The following is a 22,086-nucleotide window of genomic DNA, read 5'->3' on the forward strand; positions in this document are numbered from 1 at the left end:
TCATGAAATTTGTGGTTTTTATTACAGCAGCTTACAAAGCTAAAACAATAAGGATTTTGTGAAAATGTGGTGGGTAAACTGTGGGGGTGAAAATCTAGAAGCTCAGATGCAGAGTGAAGACCATTAACCAATTTATTTAACAAATGTAACCTGACCACCACCTGCCGGGTGGAGGGGACACAGTGGTGACCAGTCACAGTGATGGTGATGGAGGGCTTTTCCCCAGGACCCAGCAGTTACAGGAACCTCCGGGAACATCAGTGCATGCTCAGCGTGGAGTGTCCCTTTCCCGGAGATGGAGCCACAATGTGATAAAACTTCCACTGCAGTTCACCTGGCTCCCTTCCCCCAAATTCATGCCTCACACATGAGCTTTAGGGATGAAGCTGGAGGGTTGGTTCAGCTTCATGATCACAGGTCAGAAGCTGGTGAGGAGTTTGGCCTCTAGTCCCTTCTCAGCCCCGGGTGATGTGGTCACTGAGAGTTTGTTCTGTGGATGACGTCATCATAGACAGCCAGCCAATGGAGAGTGGACCATGGCTCTGACAGTCCCCCTTGAAGGAACCAGGTGGGGTGTGGCCTTCATAGTCACATACAGTGACCTTCTCCCTGGGGCCCTGGGAAGGGAACCTCAGGCTGCCCATGACCCTGCCCAACAGGAACAACTGGCTGCAAAGGAACAGACTGGAGGTGGAGGGAGGGTCAGAGGTCAAACACCTCCAGCAGCACTAGTTTCTGCATGAATTACATGTCACTTCCCTGGGCCCTGCCTCCCTTTCCACACTTTCAAAGAGGCCACCTCACAGGGGTGTGGTGAGGATTGGGGAGTGAGACTCCCCTGAAGCATTGAGCCCAGCACCCACCACCTTCTAAGTTACCTGTGAATGTGAGCTATGGTTGCAGGAAGGGAGCTGAGCAAACTTTTCACCTTTGGAAAGTTATCTTCCTGCACCCTGGTCTCCTCATTAGTCATGTGGAAAAGTAGAAAGATAACTAGTAAAGCGCTTCACTGAGTGAGTTTTTAGTAAGTATGTTCCTGATGTAAATATGTTCCTGCTGTGAGGTTTGGCTGTGAATCAGGCCCTCAGCTCAGGGCTGGGCAGGGGGAAGCAAAGACTTTACTTCCGCCTGAGGGTCCTCAATGCTGTTAGCCGAGCCTGGGGCCACTGGGGTCTCCAGGGAAGGGTCAGGCAGTGGGTCAGGCAGAAGGGAACTCCTCATTCCTTTCAGTGCTGGGCAAATGGTCAAGGCAGTGGGCTCCTGTGTCAAAATCCTGAAAACAGGCCACAGAGGCCCAGAGAACGGAGTCTGTGAGAAGGTGTAGATGTGCAATCCATCAATGGCATCATAGAACGAAACCTTCCCCCTCTCATAGTCCAGGAAAACCCCCACTCTTTTAGGAGGTTTGACAATAGTGAGTTTGCTCCAGGGATCCGTTCGAGCGTGGAAGGCATGCCCACCCAACAGTGCTATTGTCCAGAATCCATTCTGGGGTGTTATTTTAACATCACGTTTTCTCTCCACGTTTTCCCTACACACCCCTAAATTCCACTGTTTCCTGTCCCCCACCTCCACCTCCCAGAAGTGTCTGCCTGAAGTGAAGCACTCACGGCCCAGCACACAGAAACGATATTGAAATCTCCTGGGGTTGTCTGGCAGGCTCTGCCTTTGTTTTATCCTCTTCAGGCTCCTCTGGTCCTCAGAAATAAGGAGGTTGGGGTGCGCAGTGTCGGGATCCAGAATCACGTCCGCTGCAGAGAGTTCCAATGGTGTGAGGTCAGCTATGGTTTCTGGATCTGAGAGCCTCAAGCTCCAAGGCTTGGGTCTGGCTGGTGAGACCTGAGCCCAGAGCCTGGGCTCCCAGCTGCCCTGAGTGTGACCCTCAGCAAAACCAAGAGAAACCACAGGGCCTGGTGGTCAGTGAGGAAGGGAGGGTGAGGAGGACTGGGGTCTGCCTAACCCGCCATCTCAAGTGGCCACCTTCCTTCTATCTTCCTCCTGTTTCCTCCCCAGAATGACTGTGCCCACCTGTGCTGCATAGTCACATGGATTCCAATTCCAGCCCTTGCTCTGCCTTCCTGAGCTGGACAACTTCCTTTTCTGCCCCGTCTCTTTTCTCACACACACACACACACACACACACACACACACACACTGTAATGTCCCAAGTCTCAATGTGATATCTGTAAAACAGGAATAAAAATACTCATCTCTAGGGTAGAATAAAACAGAAAGTGATCGGTATGTAGCCCAAGGCCAGGCATCCAGGAAGCACCTGGTGTGGTCACAGGGACCAGGTCTCTGCTGTGCTGGGGCCATGCTGGGCTCTATGTGATCCTCACTCCCCACCTGCCCCACCCTCTTCGCCCAGGAATCGTCCTCCTTGGGCATCATCACTGGGCTCTCTTGCCTCTGGTCACCTGCTGGCTTTGGCCAAGGGCAGTACTGGCTGAAGACTGGAGGGAAGGAAAGAAAGGCAAGACTTCCCCACTTCCTGTGATGGAGACGCTATAACAGAGCACGCCTCCTCTCAGGCAGCCTCTCCCTGAGCCACAGCCTCCTCAGGGCTCCAGTGACTGCTCCCCATCCCTCTGCCCTGGGCCTGGGGGTGGTGGCAGCTCCCACTGTTGTGAGCCTGGGGCACTGCTCTTCCTTGTGGTTTCCCTTAACGCCACCCCTGCCTGTGGATGTAGGTCCTTCCCTAAACCCTCTGTAATCACTGGCAGATGTGGCTGAATCAAACCAACTCCATCTCTGTGTCTCTGATTTCCTTCATCTTTTCATGCTGTGACCTTTGCCCAACCTCCCTGTCATCAGCAGGCACATCAAAGCCTTCAGGGTGATGATGATGTGTGGTCCTTAAAACGTAGCCATAAACAGTTCTGTTAGTAACACTAGAACGACATGACAAGGAGGTCAACACCTAATGTGATGGTATCGATTATAAAGAACCTTCCACCACAAGACCCCCAGGAGGCATGGCTGGTGCTACCACACACTGTTTGTCTCTTTGTCCTGACAACCATTAGTACCCGAGTTGTGTGTTTTAAAAAAAGTACTGTAACAGGTCCATTGGTGGTGAATAGTCTGTGTGGACTGACATATAGTCTGTCTGTTCCAGCCCGACACCCCTGTGAGTAAATGACTCTATAATACAGTCTGTTATAATCTAAAGAGTCGCCTACATCACTTTTAGGTCTTAAGAGCCTTCTCCTGACTGTGGTCATCACCATCAGACACACACCCATCATGAACAGGCCATGGCTTCCCTCTTGGAGTTTTGACCAGCACACACTCATCACCTCGTCTAGTCTTACCTCCACCCTCACATAGTAGGAATGACCACCATCATCGCAAAGGAATCCTAAATATGGCACAACTTGAGGAGGCTCAGGGCAGGAGGGGCAGCAGCTGGGCCCGGTCACCTCCTGCCTCTCCCTCCAGCCCCTGCCCCAAGCTGTACCCCTCATGCCTCCTCCTTCCCACACAGACCTGGGGAAGCCCAGGGCAGCAGCTGTCCCTGGCTCTGTTGGCAGCAGATGGGCACACTGTGCGAACCTCAGGTTACCCACACAGATGTCCAACAGTCAAGAGCTGGAGAAAAAAAGGGAGCCAGGACCCTCTGTTGCTGTCCCAGGGAACACAGTGACTCACTCACCAGGTTGGTAAAGGGCCATCAAGGAAAAGTCATCACCTCTGCTCTCCGCCCACCCATTCTCCTCACTGAGCCTCTTCCCTCTCCTTCCCACCAATATCTAGTTTTCTTCCTCCACAGCTCTGAGGAGGAGGCATAAAAGCTCTCCATCACGGTGGGGATGTGGGTGACGGGGTCAGGCTGTGCCCAGGCCTGAGACTTATGATCCACAGAGGAAGAAGGCAGAGTCACCTCCACTGTCATTTCTGAGTCCTTTCCTCTCTCTCCCTTTTGACCCCCCACCTCCCTCTCCCTCTGCCTGTTCAGTTCCCTGCTCCCTCCTCCTCTTTAAAGTCACCGGCACCTAGTGACCTGCAGGCACCGAGTGGGGCTTTCCCAGCTGCACCTGCAGGTCTGTCCTGTACGTGTCTGTACAGCAGTCACCTTCAACCATCGTTTCACTTTCTGAAGTTTCAGTTACCCTCTGTCACCCACAGTTGGAAAAGATTAAATGGAAAATAAGCAATTCATAAGTTTTAAATTGCACAGCATTCTGAGCATTGTGATGACACCTGTGCCATTCATCTCTCACATGCCAACCTGAGGACATCCCTGTGCCCAGCATGTCCACCCTGTGTTCCTCTCATAAGCCACTTAGTCACTGAGGAGCCGGCTCTATGGTCAGATCTGCCTCATCACAGGGCTTGTGTGAAAGTCCCCTGATGTTACTTAACAATGACCCATCATTGCAATGACCCATTGGGGTGTGGCAATGAGAAGCCTTCCTTTAAGTGAGAAGGAGAAAGCTACTATGCACAGGGTGTGGTGCTATCCGTGGGCCAGGCACCCACTGGGTCTTGGATCCCATGCACCTGGCTTATGAAGTCACTGTCTTACTCCTGTACCTGGCATAAGCTTGCCGTGTGCATACGTGTATGCATATGTGTGCTGAAATCCATCCATCTCAATCTCCATGATTTCCTGCCTATTTCCAAAAAGAATTGGGCGACTTATTGAGAAAATTTCAGGCACTACTTTTCAGCAGTTATGATAAATCTGGGACAGCTGACACCAGCCCCTCCTCCTTAGAAGAGAATGTTCTTTCTCCTGGTTTCCTCTCCGCAGCCTATAGATTGTGTAGAGCAGCCAGGGAGGGAGGACTCACATCCTGAGTCCATCTCCCCTCTTCTTTCTGGGGTTCCCTGGACATCCGGGTGTGAGCGGACTGGTGGAGAGCCTGACCCCTTTCTCCAGGGAGGAAACCCGGCCGGCCTCCCCCATCAGCGTCCTCATTCTTTCCCCTGGGCGGTCAGGGGTGAGGAAGGGGCTGGACAGGTCCCAGCAGAGAATCTCAGAGGCAGGTCCAGGTCTAGGTACTCACGCGCCAGGTACTCCTGCTTCATCCTTCCTGCAGGGGAAACGGGAGGGGTCGGTGAGGGGGTAACCAGGGACCCCAGAACCCGCGATGAGGGGGGTTGGGGGCCGGGACTTACTGAGCTCCTCCTGCAGCTTCTCTGGAAATAAGCAGAAAGAGAAGGTGCTGTCATGGGGATGGAAGTGGGACCCGCGCAGTGGGTGGGAGGCCTGGGGCGGGGAGGTCCCACCCACCTGCAGCCAGGCCTCACCTTTGGCGATTCGCTTCCACTGGCTCAAGGCCCGGATTCTCTCTTGCTGTCGACCCCAATAGATCACCGCCCCGACCAGGATCCCCAGCAGAGACAGAAGGGTCACCCCGAAGGCCGCCCGCCAGGGCTTCGGGCTGGAGAAGAAGGGGCCTGCGGAGGGAAAGCCTCAGTCACTCACCCGAAGGGGCGCAGGGTCTCCAGGAGGGGAAGCGACATTGCTCTTCCCAAAGTGCCCAGAACTCTCCCGTCACAGAGACTAGTGTCCTCATGTCTGGCTCTCACATGGGAACAATTAGAGTATAATGTACATACAGTCACTGGAGTCTCCTCTCCACCCCCTCCCCCATGATCAGCGTCTCATCAGGGGCTTAACCTGCTGCCTCAGAAGGTGACCTTTGGGGCTGGAGGGTGACCTTGAACCAGTGACGGAGCCCTTCTGTCCTCAGGGTCCTGATCGGCAGAGCATGACGTTTATGCTCTAAAGTCCCTGACACGACGTCAGTGCCATGCGAGCGAGAGTTTATTCATTTTAAAAACATATACATCTTCGAGACCCAAGATGGTGACCATGGGGACCGCAGGCTGCAAGATAGTGTGTGAGTGAGAGAGCGGAAGGGAGGGCGTGGACGTGCGGGAGTGTCTGTGTGTGTGAGGGAGGGAGGGACAGCTATGTTCCAGGGGACTGTGGGGCTGGTGGACCGGGCTCCCCAGCAGGGCAGCCTCTGCTGCTGCTGCTGAAACCTCTCCGGAGCGGCCAGCTCTGCGGCAGGGAACGCACCATCTTGAAGGGGAGAGCGGCTGTGATTGGGAGCCCAGCCTCATCTCCACCCAGGAGACCTCGGATACCTCCCAGGACCCCAAAACCACAACGACCAGGGACCAGCTGCCTCAGCTGCCAACCCACGAACACCAGGACTCCAGCCTCCCTGGCCCTGGGCACCTAAAAAGTTTGTCCAGAGGGAGACAAGCTGGCAGCTGAGTACACGGACGGGTCCTGCGCCTTCTCACAGAGCAGATGGAAGGAAGAGCTGCACCGAATAACACCCACCCGGAATTGGAGAATTAAACACAACTGGAGAGGCAATCCGTGGACAGAAAGGTCAGAGAACACCTAGAGCAGCAGTTCTCAACCTTCCTAATGCCTCGACCCTTTCATACAGTTCCTCATGTTGTGGTGACCCCCAACCATAAAATTATTTTCGTTGCTACTTCATAACTGTAATTTTGCTACTGTTATGAATCGTCATGTAAATATCTTTTATGCAGGATGTATTTTGATTGTTACAGATTGAACATAATTAAAGCATAGTGATTAATCACAAAAACAATATGTAATTATATATGTGTTTTCCGATGGTCTTAGGCGACCCCTGTGAAAGGGTCGTTCGACCCCCCAAAGGGGTCACGACCCACAGGTTGAGAACCACTGACCTAGAGAGAGAAATAAGCTCTGCCTCTTCAGGTTCATCTGGGTGTTGTTTGGGTGTTTGTTGTTTGCAGTTTTAGGATTAGTTGTAATTTGTTGTTTGCATTCTTCTCTGGGTGTTTGTTGTTGGCATTTTTTTGGATTAGTTGTTGTTTTTTTGGAGTTTTCTCCCAGGATAAATATATATTTTTCCCTTCTTTTTTCTTCTCTTTTTTTCCCCTCCTTTACATTTTTTCCTTATCTCAATATCATTTTTGCACTCTTTTCTCTCCCCTAATTCTCTTTTCTCTGGTGGTCACTTTATTTGAAGTTATTGGCATGGTGAATCCATTTGTGTTTGGTGCCCTGTGTGTTGTGTCTTGTGGTGTTGTATTTTGTGCCTTTAAGTTAACGCAGGAGAGAGAGGACACCATAACCAGACACCCTGAGAGGAGCGAACACAGGGAGACAAAGAAACAGCCCCCGCACAAAAGAAAAGAGGAATCACCGTAAAAGGAAATAAACGAAATGCAGGCAAGCAATTTGTCAGAGAAAGAACTCAGAGCAATGGTCATAAGGACACTGAAAAGGATGGAAGACAAATTAAATAATATGTATAAGAATCAAGAGGAAATGAAGAAGAACCAAGAAGAAATGAAGAATGACATCACTGCAATAAAGAACACAATAGAAAGTATCCACAGTAACTAGAAGAAGTGGAGGACAGCATCAGTGAGCTGGAAGACAAGACAGGAAAAACTACCCACACAGAGAAGCAACTGGAAAAAAAAACTTAAAAAACAGGAGGAGAGCCTAAGGGAACTTTGGGACAACACAAAATGAAACAATATCTGCATAAGAGGGATGTCAGAAGGAGAGGAAACTGAGCAAGAAAAAAAAAAACAACCTTGTTTTGAAGAAATAATGTCAGAAAACTTCCCTGATATCAGGAAGAAAAAACTCACACAAGCCTAAGAAGCTCATAGAGTCCCAAACAAGATGAACCCCAAAAGACCGACACCAAGACACATTATAATTAAATCGGCAAACACCAATGACAAAGTAAGAATCTTAAAGGCTGCCAGAGAGACACAGAAAGTTACCTACAAGGGATCTCCCATCAGACTATCAACTGATTTCTCAACAGAAACACATCAGGCCAGAAGGGAATAGAATGAAATATACAAAGTCATGCAAAGCAAGGGTCTGAATCCAAGAATACTGTACCCAGCCAGGCTATCAATCAAAGTTGCGGGTGAAATCAGGAGCTTCACAGACAAAAAAGGACTAAGGGAGTTTATTACCACCAAACCAGCCATGCAAGCAACACTAAAGGGTCTGCTGTCAAAAGAAGAAATAGGAAGGGAAGAAGGAACACAGGCATAAAGAATAAAATGGCGACAAACAAGTACCTATCGATGATAACTTTAAATGTAAATGTATTAAATGCCCAAATTAAAAGATATAGATTAACTGAATGGATAAGAAAATATGACCCATATATCTGCTGTCTACAGGAGACCCACCTCAGAACCAAGTATTCACACAGACTGATGGCAAAGGGATGGAAAAAGGTTTTTCAGGTGAATGGAAATGAAAAAAAAAAGCTGGGGTAGCAATACTGATATCTGACAAATTAGACCTCAAAGGGAATGCCATAACAAGAGATAAGGAAGGCCACTTCATAATACTAAAGGGAGCAATTCAACAAGAAGATATAACTCTGCTAAACATATATGCACCCAATACAGGAGCATCCAAATACATGAAAAAACTTCTGGAAAATATCCAGGGAGAGATTTACAGCAATACAGTCATAGTATCAGACTTTAATACCCCACTAACACCATTGGATAAATCCTCTAAACAAAAAATCAGCAAAGAAACATCAATGCTAAGTGACTCACTAGGTGAGATGGAATTAATTGACATCTTCAGAACATTTCACTCCAAAGCCACAGAATATACATTTTTCTCAAGTGCACAGGGGTCATTTTCAATGATAGACCACATATTGGGGCACGGGCAAAGTCTCTTTAAATTGAAGAAGATAGAAAACATATCAAGCATCTTCTCAGATCACAATGGCAGAAAATTAGAAATCAACTACAATAAAAACAATGAAAGAAATCAAATACCTGGGGCTAAATAGCATGCTATTAAACAATGATTATGTTACCAAAGAGATCAAAGCAGACATAAAAAGCATCGTGGCAATAAATGACAATGAAAACACAATAATCCAAAATATATGGGCACAGTTAAAGGAGCATTGAGAGGGAAGTTCATAGCTCTACGGGCCTACCTCAAAAACCAAGAAAAAATGGAAATAAATTATCTAACCCTACAACTCAAAGAGTTCGAAAGAAACAAGAAAACCCCAGTGTAAGTAGAAGGAAGGAAATAATAAAGATCAGAGTGGAAATAAACAACATAGAGACCAAAAACACAATACAAAAGATCAACAAAACCAAGAGATGATTCTTTAAAAGGATAAACAAGACTGATGAACCTCTGGCCAGGCTCACCAAGAAGCAAAGAGAGAGGACCCAAATAAACAAAATCAGAAATGAAAAAGGTGAAGTAACAACTGATCCTATAGCAGTGATGGCGAAACTTTTGAGCCCGGCGTGTCAGCATTTTGAAAAACCCTAACTTAACTCTGATGCCGTGTCACATATAGAAATATTTTGATATATGCAACCATAGTAAAACAAAGATTTATGTTTTTGATATTTATTTTATATACTTAAATGCCATTTAACAAAGAAAAATCAACCAAAAAAATGAGTTTGAGTGTCACCTCTGACACACATGTCATAGGTTCGCCATAACTGTCCTATAGAAATACAAAGGATTATGAAACAAAGCAATGAACAGCCTATTCCAAAAAAATGGACAACCTAGACAAAAAGGACATATTTTTAGAAAAATACAAGCTCCCAAAGCTCAATGAGGAAGAATTAAAAAAACCTGAGTAGGCTGATAACCACCAAAGAAATTGAAATACTGATCAGAAATCTTACAGCAAACAATAGCCCTGGTCCGGACAGGTTTACAGGGGAGTTCTACCAAACATTCAAAGAAGAACTAAAACCTATTCTCCTCAAACTATTCCAAAAAATTCAAGAGGAAGGCACACTTCCAAGCTCTTTGTATGAAGCCAGCATTAACCTAATTCCAAAACCAGAAAAAGACACCACAAAAAAAGAGAACTACAGGCCAATATCCTTGATGAACATAGATGCTAAAATCCTCAACAAAATTCTAGCAAATGGGATCCAGCATTACATTAGAAAGATCATACATCATGACCAAGTGGGATTTATTCCGGGGATGCAAGGAAGGTACAATATCCACAAATCAATAAATGTGATACATCACATAAACAAAATGAGAGACAAAAATCACATAATCAAATTAATCGATAGAGGAAAAGTATTTGACAAAACCCAACATCCTTTCTTTTAAAAAAAAAAATATTTTATTGATTTTTTACAGAGAGGACGGGAGAGGGATAGAGAGTTAGAAACATCTATGAGAGAGAAACATGGATCAGCCACCTCCCGCAAGCCCCCCACTGGGGATGTGCCCGCAACCAAGGCACATGCCCCCGACCAGAATCGAACCTGGGACCCTTCAGGCCGACGCTCCATCCACTGAGCCAAACTGGCCAGGGCTCAACATCCTTTCTTGATAAAAACTCTCAGCAAAGTGGAATAGAGGGATCATACCTCAACATAATAAAAGCCTTATATGACAAACCTACAGTCAACATCATACTCAATGGGCAAAAACTAAACTCATTTCCCCCAAGAACGGGAATAAGACAGGGATACCCACTTTCACCACTCCTGTTCGATATAGTACTATAAGTGCTAGCCATAGTGATCAGACATGAAGGAGAAAGAAAAGGCATCCAAATTGGAAAAGAAGAAGTAAAACTGTCCTTATTCCCAGATGACATGTTACTATACAGTGAAAACCCCAAAGACTCCATCAAAACACTACTACACCTGATAAATTAATTCAGCAATGTAGCAGGATACAAATTAACACCCAGAAATCTATGGCCTTTTTATACACCAATAATGAACTCACAGAAAGAGAAACAAAAAAAACAATTCCATTTACCATTGCACCAAAAAAAAAAATTAAGATACCTAGGAATAAACTTAACTAAGGAGGTAAAAGACCTGTACTCAGAAAACTAAAGGACATTGAAAAAGGAGAGAGAGGAAGACATAAAACAAATGGAACAACATACCATGTCCATGGATTGGTAGAATCAACATCATTAAAATGTCCATACTACCCAAAGCAATCTACAGATTCAATGCAATCCCCATTAAAATATGAATGTCTTATTCCAAAGATCTAGAACAAACTCTCCAAAAATTCATCTGGAATAAAAAAAAGACCCTGAATAGCCATAGGCAATCTTGAGAAAGAACAACAAAGTTGGAGGGGTCAGAATACCAGATATCAAGCTGTATTACCAAACTACAGTTCTCAAAACTGCCGGGTACTGGCACAAGAATGGACATATAGACCAATGGAACAGAACAGAGAACCCAGAAATCCACCCAAGCTATTATGCTCAATTAATATTTGACAAAGGAGGCAAGAGCATACAATGGAGTCAAGACAGTCTCTTCAATAAATGGTGCTGGAAAATTTGTCAGATACATGCAAAAAATGAAACTACATCACCAACTTACACCATACACAAAAACAAACTCAAAATGGCTAAAGAACTTAAATGTAAGATGGGAAACCATAAAAATCCTACAAGACTCCATAGGCAGCAAAGTAGCAGACATATGTCATAGCAATATCTTTACCAACACAGCTCCTAAGGCAATGGAGACTAAGGAGAAAATAAACACATGGGACTACATAAAAATAAAAGCTTCTGCACAGCAAAAGAAACCATCAACAAAACAACAAGAAAGCCCACTGCATGGGAGAACATATTTACCAATGCTATTTCAGATAAGGGTTTAATCTCCAAAATTTACAGAGAACTCATACAACTTAACAAAAGGAAGATAAACAACCCAGTCAAAAAATGGGCAAAGGATCTAAGTAGACACTTCTTTAAGGAGGACATACAGAAGGCCCAGAGACATAGAAAAACATTTGCAAAGTCACAAATCATCTGAGAGATGCAAATCAAAACAACAAAGAGATACCATCTCACACCTGTCAAAATGGCTATCATGAAAAAATCTACAGACAAGTGCTGGCGAGGATGTGGGGAACAAGGAACCCTCGTACACTGCTGGTGGGAATGCAGACTGGTGCAGCCTCTGTGGAAGACAGTATGGAGTTTCCTCAAAAAGATAAAAGCGGAACTCTCACTTGACCCAGTGATTCCACTTCTAGGACTATATCCCAAGAAACCAGAAACACCCATCAGAAAGGATATATGCACCCCTATGTTCATAGCAGCACAGTTTACAATAGCTAAGATCTGGAAACAGCCTAAGTGCCCATCAGCAGATGAGTGGATTAGAAAACTGTGTTACATCTACACAATGGAATACTATGCTGCTGTAAAAAATAAGGAACTCTTACCATTTGCATCAACATGGCTGGACCTGGAGAGCATTATGCTAAGTGAAATAAGTCAGTCAGAGAAAGATAAATATCACATGATCTCACTCGTATGTGGGATATAATGATCAACATAATTTGATGAACAAAAATAGATCCAGAGACAAATGGCAAGGAAGTGGGGGGATAGAGAGCAACCAAAGGACTTGTATGCATGCATATCAGCATAACCAATGGACACAGACACTGAGGCGGTGGGCTTGGCCGGGGTGGGAATGGCTGGGGCGGGGGGAGTCAATCAGAAAAAAAGGAGACACATGTAAAACTTTAGACAATAAAAAAATAAATTGCATTGCATTGAAATAATAATAATGCCTGGACTGGAACCTCATATATGTATAAAACATAAACATCTTATTTGTCTTGCTTACACCACAGGCAGCATCTATGCAAGCTGCTCCCCAGCTCGTTTCTCAGTGCATCGTGGGTCCTGGGGACCTTTCCCTCTCGGCGTGGAGAGCACGTCTGTGTTTCCTCCCACAGGGCAGCCTCCACTGCACAGGAGCCCCCATGGGTGGCATCTGAACTGTCTCTGACTTTTGTTATTATAACTGATGCTCTAAGAAATGACTTTGTGTCCTGGCTGGTTTGGCTCAGTGGATAGAGCATTGGCCTGTGGACTGAAGGGTCCCAGGTTTGATTCTGGTCAAAGGCACAAGCCTGGGTTGTAGGTTTGGTCCCCAGTGTGGGGCGTGCAGGTGGCAGCTGATGATTCCCTCACATCATTGATGTTCCTCTCTTTCTCTCCCTCTCTGAAATCAATAAAAATATATATTTTTTAAAAAAGAAATAACTTTGTCCATCAGTTATTTCACACAACCCCATGCTGATCTTTCAGATAAATTTCTAGAACTGGGATTTTGGGTCAATATATAAGTAGTTTGAACTAAGATTGTTCTATTGATCCCCAATATAAGGTGTGTCAATTTATACAAAATTATACCAACTGATAGCAACACACGTCTAAGAGTGTCTGTCTCCCCACAGTCCTGCCATCAGTGATACCAACTACATGGTTTGTTTGCTGCCCATCTCACAGGTGGGAACGTCTCCCTGCTCAGTGAGACTGGACACCCTTCCCCGAGAGGATGTGTCTGCACATACTTTCCCCACTTTGTCATGTGTTTGCTGACAGTTACCATCTGCCCATCCCCATCGCCTGTCCCAGGTAGAGGCAGCAGGGATGCTCAGAAAATGTCTGTGACATCAACAGCTTCAAGGGGCAAAGGGCACCCAGGTCCCTGCTCTGAGCCTTATGCTCACTGCACAGACCCAGGTCAGCAGCAGACACTCAGGCCTCCTTCTCCCAGTGGCCACAGCTGAGCTCAGTGTGGGCCAGGCACTCACCTGCAATGGAGACCCTGGCTGTCTTCTCCTGGCTGAGCAGCGGGTTTCTGACGACACAGGAGACCCCCTCCCCAGAGCCGCCTTTCAGGATCACAGACGACGTGGCTGCATACAGACCCTCTCCATCTGTAGCCCCAGGCACTGCCATGGCGGGCAATCTCTCTCCCCCTTCACCTCTCCACTCTACGTGGGGCTGTGGGTACCAGCCTGCAGACATGCACTCCACACAGATCCCTCCATCCTCATAGCCCTTCATTTCAATGTGAAGATCAGAGCCCAGGGCTGGGGAAGGAAGAGTGAGCCTGAGTCATGGGGAGGCCTCAGTGTTGGTGAGGGTCCCATCAGGAATGGGGGCTCACTCCACTAGATCACGGAGGCAGGGTTCACTAAGGAGCTGTTACCACGTGTGCTGTGCAGGGGAGACTGTTCCATGAGGTGACCACTGCCTGACCCTTGTGGACCCTCGAACTAGATCCAGCTGGATCTGGGCCAGAACAGAAACTGCTTCCATGTATTGCCTCAGAGACTCCTGGGCCCTCCCCCTGCCCAGTGCTGGTTCCTGGAACTGGCCCTCACCCGCCCTAAGCTTGTAACTCATTCCCCTTATCTGGGCAGGTCATGCCCCAGTCCCCTACATATCCTGCCTGTCCGGTGTGAGCTTTAGGCTTTGTCAGTTGGAGGGGGAGGATATGCACGTTCTATTGTTGCAGCCCACGCTGTTCCTGATATGAAAGTTACCATGGTGAACTCTTGATATCATTAATCTAGAGTTTACAGCCTCTTTTTTGGATCTTTGGACTCAGGGGAATTTTTATTTTGTGGTTGTGGAAGGGGAGAGACTACATGGGAGAGAGCTGACCCAGGGCCAGGAGCAGTGAGTTGTCACCACCAGTCCCTAAACTCTTAACCCAAGAGGGTCAGGTGGTTGGAGGAAGCCTTTTGAAGACTTGGAAGAACCCAGTCCTTTAGGGGATTTCTTAAGAGGAGCTGTGGTCTCAGGAAGGGACTGTAGATGACAGAGGAGGCCCTGCAGGGAGAAAGCCAGGACCTCCCACCCCTACCTTCCTTTCTTTCTGTGCAAGGCAGGGCTGTGCCCCGAGAAAGAGAAATGACGTTGGACATGAACAGCTTCATGGAACAGCAGCATCAGATAAGGATGCTTTGTCCCTGTGATGGGTCAGGACAAATCAAGACCACTCAGTCATCAGGTCTGAACACAGAATAACACATGAACAGTGTGCAGATCACAGCAACCAGCAATCATCCCCTGCCCTAGGTGTGAGTGATCAGTTACCCCCACACCCTCCTGACAGCATGTGGTCCAGAGCAAAGCCCTCCTTCCATAAACCCTCTCCTAGTCCCCTGTCAGCCCAGAGTTACACCAAGTTTCCCTGAGACACCGTCTTAGGGACACCCCATGTTTCCATACCTGTGTGTTCTCCTCACTGCAACTAGTACTAAAGTCAACTTGTTCTACTGCAGGTGTGATCCTGGGGTCTTGGTTGGAGGACATGGCTGCACAGGTGATGTCTCTGAAGCTCAGCCTCCCTGGACTCACAGGAGTGAGCACCTGGGGGGCCCAGGTCCACTGCCTGGAACACAGCTGAACCCATTCAACTGTGTGCCCCCCACTGAGGGGGCGTTTCTCAGCCTTCCTGCCCTGACTCCACATCCCTGCTGAGACCCTGGTGGTTTCGGGAGGGACGTCTTCACTTGGTTCAGGAGGAGCCCTTCCTGCAGGAAATCCTGTGTCTGTCAAGGGCCCAGAGAAACAGAGGTGGAGGAGGGAGGCAGCTGCTGGGGTGTAGGCAGAGGTCTGTGAGGTGGGCTTGGAGCCTGTGTCCCCAGTTCCCACAGAAGAAGGAGCTCAAAACAGCTTCAGGCTCACCTGCAACCTTCAGCACCACCTGGGCTTTTGCAAGGAAATCGCCATCTTGGAAATAACACTGGTAGATTCCACTGTCAGAGACTTTGACCTTGTGAATCCGCAGAGCAGCCTTCCCCTCAGCGATGTCCCCTCTTAAAATCGACGTTCTCCCTCGATACTCTGCTATCTCTATTTCTTCCATGCCGTGTGCATATGTACGTACCACCAGCCTGAGGCCGGGTCGCACCCACATCAGGTCCATGGTCTCAGCGCTCATCTTCGGGGACAGGTGACAGGGCAGCTCAGCGACTTCACCCACCATGGCCAGGATGGGATGAGGGGGTCCAACCACAGCAAACTGAGCTGGTGAGCAGAAAGGGGTGCTCCATCAGAGAGAGCTGGAGGCTAGAGGGTAAGGGGGCATCCCAGGGTAAGAAAGACCTAGAAAGTGACTCAGTTCTGACAGGTGTACAGTCTGGCTGGGCATCCCACGTGTGGTAAGGAGTCCAAGGTTCTGACTGGGCATTATAGGTAACTGCTCCAGGTACATAAATGCAGATGGTCCCTACCTGAGCAGGGTGTGTGCAGCTGGACCAAGGGGAGGCAGACAGGGAGGAGGAGCAGATGGAAGACCAGTGACCTCATCATTGTTGGCTGTTGTGCAGACAGAGAGACACCAGAAGGAGCTGGTAGAAATGACCTGGAGGAAGATGGAGAATCCACATGGAGACCTCTGCCTCCCCAGGGCCAAGTGCTGGTGCAGCCACCATCACTGGTGACCCCAGAGCCTCCTCTGAAATGCCTGCTTGGAAGTCTCTTCACCTTTGACTCCAACATGGAAAACCACCCTAAAGTCTGTAACCTGAAGTGTCCGTCCCTTGGCCCTGGCCACCTGGGAGTCCTGGGCTCTGTGGCCAATGGGCTCACAAGCTTCCATTTGCCCACACTTCCTGGACAGCCTGTCCACGCCTCCAGCATCTCACTCTGATTAAGACAGGACCCCCCTCTCTGAGTCCCGGTTCCACTGGGGCCCCTCAGTCTCTGCTCCATCCACAGCCTGAATACTCCGGCCTCCCTCACTTCATGCCTCTCCTCAGCCTCCAGGGGCTCCCACTGGAATCAGAGCAGGAGCTGGAGTCCTCTGCTCCCTGCACTTTCTAAGTTATCTGAATGTTTGAAATTTTAAGATTTCAGAGAGAGGAATATATTTCCACTTATTTTGGGGGATAGTTATTGTTTTTATTCTTGATTATAAACAACTAGTATTTCAAAATAAAAATAAGTAAAATTTAAATAATTTATAATGGCAACCACATACTTTGTTCATATGAATGTAAATAATTCTGGACAATTTTGGAATATATACATATGCCTTAAAATGTTTTATTCTTTAACCTGTTGCAGAATTACTCCTAAAAAAATATCAGGCATTAAAAAAAGTTTTATATTTAATGCTGCTCATCATAGTAAAATCTACAATACCAAAATGTAGGTACAATTTAAAATCCCAAATTGGATCCAATTTTGTAATAATAACAAAATTTTATTAAAAACATGATTCCTGCCAGAATTGGTTTGGCTCAGTGGATAGAGCGTTGGCCTGCGGACTCAAGGGTCCCGGGTTCAATTCCGGTAAGGGCATGTACCTTGTTTGCGGGCACATCCCCAGTGGGGGGGCGTGCAGGAGGCAGCTGATCAATGTTTCTCTGTCATTGATGTTTCTGGCTCTCTATCCCTCTCCCTTCCTCTCTGTTAAAAATCAATAAAATATATTTTTAAAAAAACATGATTCCTAAACCTGCAGCTATGATCATACTCAATGGTGGAAAGCTGAAAAGTTATTCTCTAATCACTAAGGTCAAGAAGAAGACAAGGACGCCCACTCTCACCACTTGTGCTCTCACTGGCCACAGCAGTCAGACAAGACAAAGGAATAGAAAGCATACAGATCAGAAAGGAAGAAGTGGAATTCTCACTATTTGCAAAGAGTATGATACAATATATATAAAACCTGAGAATTCCACCAAAAAAACCACCAGAACCAATCAATGATTCAGTAATGTTGCAGGACAGAAAATCACCAACCTGTTGCATTTCTATACAGCAATAATGAATAATCAGGAGGAGAAAATTTAAAAATTTCATTTGCAAGTTTACCCACAAAGCATAAAATATCCAGGAATAAATTTAACCAAAGAAATGAAAGACCTATAGACTGAAAACTATAAGACACTGAAGAAAGAAATTTAAGAGGATACAAATAAATAGAATGATAGGCTATACCATGCTCATGGGTTGGAAGGATTAACATTGTTAAAACGTGCTTACTGACTAAAGCAATATCCACATTCAAGGCAATCCCTATTAAAACACCAATGGCCTTCTTCTCAGAGATAGAACAACTCATCCTAAACTTATATGGAACCACAAAGACCCCTAATGTCCAAAGAAGTCTTAACAAAGAACAGAGTTGGAAGCATCCTACGCCCTGATATCAAACTATACAAAAGTGTCTACAGTAATAAACAGCATGGTTCTGGCATATAAACAGACACCCAGTTCAGTGGGACAGGCAGAGAGCCCAGAAAGAACCCTCACTTATATGGTCAATTAATCTGTGACAAAGGAGGCAAGAATATGCAGTGGGGCAAAGACAGTCCTTTCAAAATGGTGCGGGTAAAACTGGACAGATACATGCAAAAAAATGTACTTGGCTCACTTTCTTACACCAAATTAAGAATAAACACAATATGGATTAAATATTCAATGTGAGACCCAAAACTATAAAACTAGAAGAAAACAGAGGAAGTGAACATCTGACATTCCTCTTAGTAATATATGTTTTCGATATGTGTGTCCTCAGGCAAGGGCATGAAAATATACAATAAACAAATGGGACCATATGACACAAAAGGACAACCTACTGAAGGGAAGAATATATTAGCCAAGGATATATTCAATAAGGAGTTAATATCCAAAATTTATTTTTAAAAAATCATACAATTTAACAGCAAAAAACCTGAATAGACATTTACCTAGAGAACAGGTACAGATGGCCAACTGACATATGGATTGGAAACCCCTCTACTGTCAGACAACGTGACGTTTATCCATTCTTCCACTGTTGTATACCTATGCTGTCTCATATATTTTTATATTACAACTAGAGGCCCAGTGCACGAAATTCATGCAAGGGGCTCGGCACTCGCAGCCCAGGCTTCATCTGGAAGGTCGTCGGGAAGGTCGTTTGGCCATCTGATCTAATTAGCATATTATTATTCTAGAGTACATATAATTCTGTAGTGAACATATTTTCATATAAATCTTTAAGCCACACATCTTGTAACCTACCCCACCATTATTTCAACATTTTTTCTGTAAACGTGACCACACATAAACAGCCTGTTCGCTTAAGAATTCTAGGAACTGCCGAAACCGGTTTGGCTCAGTGGATAGAGTGTCGGCCTGCGGACTGAAAGGTCCCGGGTTCGATTCCGGTCAAGGGCATGTACCTGGGTTGCAGGCACATCCCCAGTGGGAGATGTGCGGGAGGCGGCTGGTCGATGTTTCTCTCTCATCAATGTTTCTAACTCTCTATCTCTCTCCCTTCCTCTCTGTAAAAAATCAATAAAATATATTTTTTTTTAAAAAAAAAAGAATTCTAGGAACTAACTTCAGGAAAAGCAGACTCCAACCTCCAGACATTCCATCTCTGGAAGATTTGCTGACCTTCAACCAGTAATCTGCACAGACCGTGTTGCCTGGCACTTAGTCCCCTCAATGGAGAACCCTCAACCCCCTCCTTTTTATTCCTTTACTAATAGCCCTGCACACAAATCCGTGCGCGAGTAGCTCGCTGGGGCTTGCCTCAGCTGGCCACCTGCCCACTGCTGCTGGTAGCTCTCCCACCCCTTGGAGCTCTCTGCCTGCTGCCCCACCCTCCTGTAGCTCTCCACCACTTGTAGATTGGTCCTGACATTATGGCGTATGGATAATTAGCATATTCCTCTCTTACTATATAGGATTATTCTCCCCACATCTCCTCTTCCTTACAAAATTGCCTGCCCGTGTCCAATTGTCTTTGTGACATGAGTCTACATCTTCTGAAGCTGCAGGCTCTAGAATTAACCGACATTCCTCCCACCAGTCCCATGATCTCGATTTGGTCTTTCCAGTGGCAGGCAGTTGAACCTGGGTTCTGTCTTTTAGAATCTCTTAGAACACATCCCTTAGAGAAGCAGGTGAGCCTGTCAGAGGCCTTAATGACCACAGTAAGTTCTTGGGAACATGCAGTTGTCAAGCTCACTCATTCTGGTTCCCTCCCTCCCACAGATTTCTGAGTTCAGGCCTTACCTTGCCCTGCCAACCAGGTCTCACCGTGTCCTCACCTGAAGGCTCACCCAGCTTCTCAGCCTCTCTCCTAAAGAGACCTGTGCCCCTGGCTTTTTACCAACTCCCCCCACTTACAGTTGGCACTTTCAGCTGAAAACCACAGAACAAAGGCCCTCCTTAGGTCTTCATTGCAGTTGAGTCTCTGATCTGGAGGAAAGGGTGGGGAAAGAAAGCTTGCTCAGGAGGAGAAAAAGTGCAAAGTCCCTCTTTGAAAGCACTTGTTATAAAAAGAATGAAAATAACCTTTACTTTGCTCTGGGTGTGTGATCGGTGGGGTGCTCTACATGTCTCCACCTGTTGCTGGTGGGAGTGGGTTCTTGGGGTGCCACAGGAACAAAAATGTCCTGAGCCCCCACAGGAGGATGAGATACTGGGGAAGCTTTATTTCTGTGGAATTAAACCCCTGAGTTTCTAAGGGCCCATCTCCCTCTGTCCTGCCATGAAAAAGTCCCATTTTTGTCTTCAGCAAAACCAAGATTCAAGCCATTCCTACAGTTTCTGCTCCATATTTGCACAGTCCTGTCCAGTCCGGCATCTGGTAGTCTAGCAGGGTCACTAGCAAGGAAGAAGCAGGAGAGCAAGCAAGAGCAACAGAGAGAGAGAGTTCTCAGTCTGGTGACTCTGTATTCCCAAATGTTGATGGGATTACATTGGGGTCCACCCTTTAACCAATGATCTCTGTACCCAGGTTAGACTGACAGGAAGCCCCATTTCCTCCATCACCTGTCTTCACTGCACATGTGCCATCTCCCCTTTGTGGAGCCCTTCCCCAGTGACTTCCAGGGAGTAGACTGGCTCCCTGGGGAGTGTCAAGTTGCAGCTTCCTGGTGAGGCTGCCCAGATGACCTTGTTTATTATGCCTGGCCTCCCCTTTGCTCCTTCCCTATTATTAATATGAATGACCAGCTAGTTATGAGGGTAACAGGTGTGTGTGTATTACACAGGATTCTATTGCAATCAGGCCTCAAAACAAACACTGAACGTCTCAGGAGATTTTATCAACATTTATTTTCTCCTTCACGAGTCTACAGGGGACAGGGCAGCTGGTCCAGGTGGGCTCGCCTGGGCCTGGCTAACTGGGTTGGAGTCAGGGCTGCAGGTTGGGTTCCTGTCAGTTCCGTAGGTCTCTTCATTCTGGGACCAGGAGCTACAGGACATGTTCTTCATTTCCTCCTCTTCTCCTCCTCCCCACTACCCCTCCCTTCCCTCCAACTCCCCAATCCCAGTATCTCTCCTCCCTTTTCAGATTCCTATCCCCCTCCCTCCTCCTCCCTTTTCCTCTAACTTCTCAGGTGATGATCTTTAGACCTCTGCGTCCCTAGTGGCCGCAGCGCATCACTGCACCCCATGCAGCTGGGACAGGAGCCCACCTCTCTCTCCACCAGGTCCTCCCACCAAGTTCCCACATCTTTAATCTAAATCTTCTTTTTTATTTTAAAACTGCAATCCACAGTAAGAAATACATTGTATAATGTAACCGAGGACACACATTTATATACACTGTATGCTCTCATAGTCCCATTCGTATTTAAATTTGGTCGCTACGTAATATATTGATTTCCTGCCCCATCAATGGCCCAGGACCTGCAGGTGGAGAACTGCTCCATGGCAGTTGTCTTATGGCAGAAACGTTAGGCCCCATGTCCTGTGGGCTCTGCTTTTGTTGTCCACAGACAGGACTTGGGCCCTCAAACATTACCTTCATGTTATAGGATTTGACATGGATTGTTAAATAATTTTGGAAGACAAAAATGCACTTCTCTTCATGTTCATGTGGAAGAGCCTGTCACTGGGCCTGAGGCAGCAGAGAGGTTTCCATGCAGAAGGAGAACCACGTGGGCGCAGGGTTCTCGCCCGCCTCCCATCTCTGACTCCCCATCCCCGCAGGGTGGTCCAGCCTCTGCCCTCCTCTTGGGGGTTCGCTGGCTTCTGGGCATCTCCTGGTGGTGGAGGCTGAGCCCTGTCTCCACCTTCATTCCCACGGGGTTCTCCCTGAGAAGCGTGTCTGTCTCCTGTTTCCCATGAAGAAGCAGCCAGGTCAGCCCCGAGTTTGTGCTAAATGCAGCCAATGATGGCAATGCCACTGGGTGGTCGGCGAGAAGGCCCTCCCTTCCTCCCCCCCCCCCCCCCTTAATGTATCTTTTATTGACTTCAGAGAAGAAGGGAGAGGGGGAGAGAGATAGAAACATCCATGATG

At 47.0% G+C, this 22,086-nt stretch overlaps 1 pseudogene; it reads right to left on the reverse strand.

The window, feature by feature from the left end:
• LOC138995528 (butyrophilin subfamily 3 member A2-like) lies at positions 1-20,144 on the reverse strand (annotated as a pseudogene).
• Between the last annotated feature and the right edge of the window lie 1,942 nt (positions 20,145-22,086).

This window comes from Myotis yumanensis, unplaced genomic scaffold (assembly GCF_028538775.1).
Source record: "Myotis yumanensis isolate MYYU_CA2020_CCGP unplaced genomic scaffold, mMyoYum1.0.hap1 SCAF_17, whole genome shotgun sequence".
NCBI classification, from domain to species: domain Eukaryota; kingdom Metazoa; phylum Chordata; class Mammalia; order Chiroptera; family Vespertilionidae; genus Myotis; species Myotis yumanensis.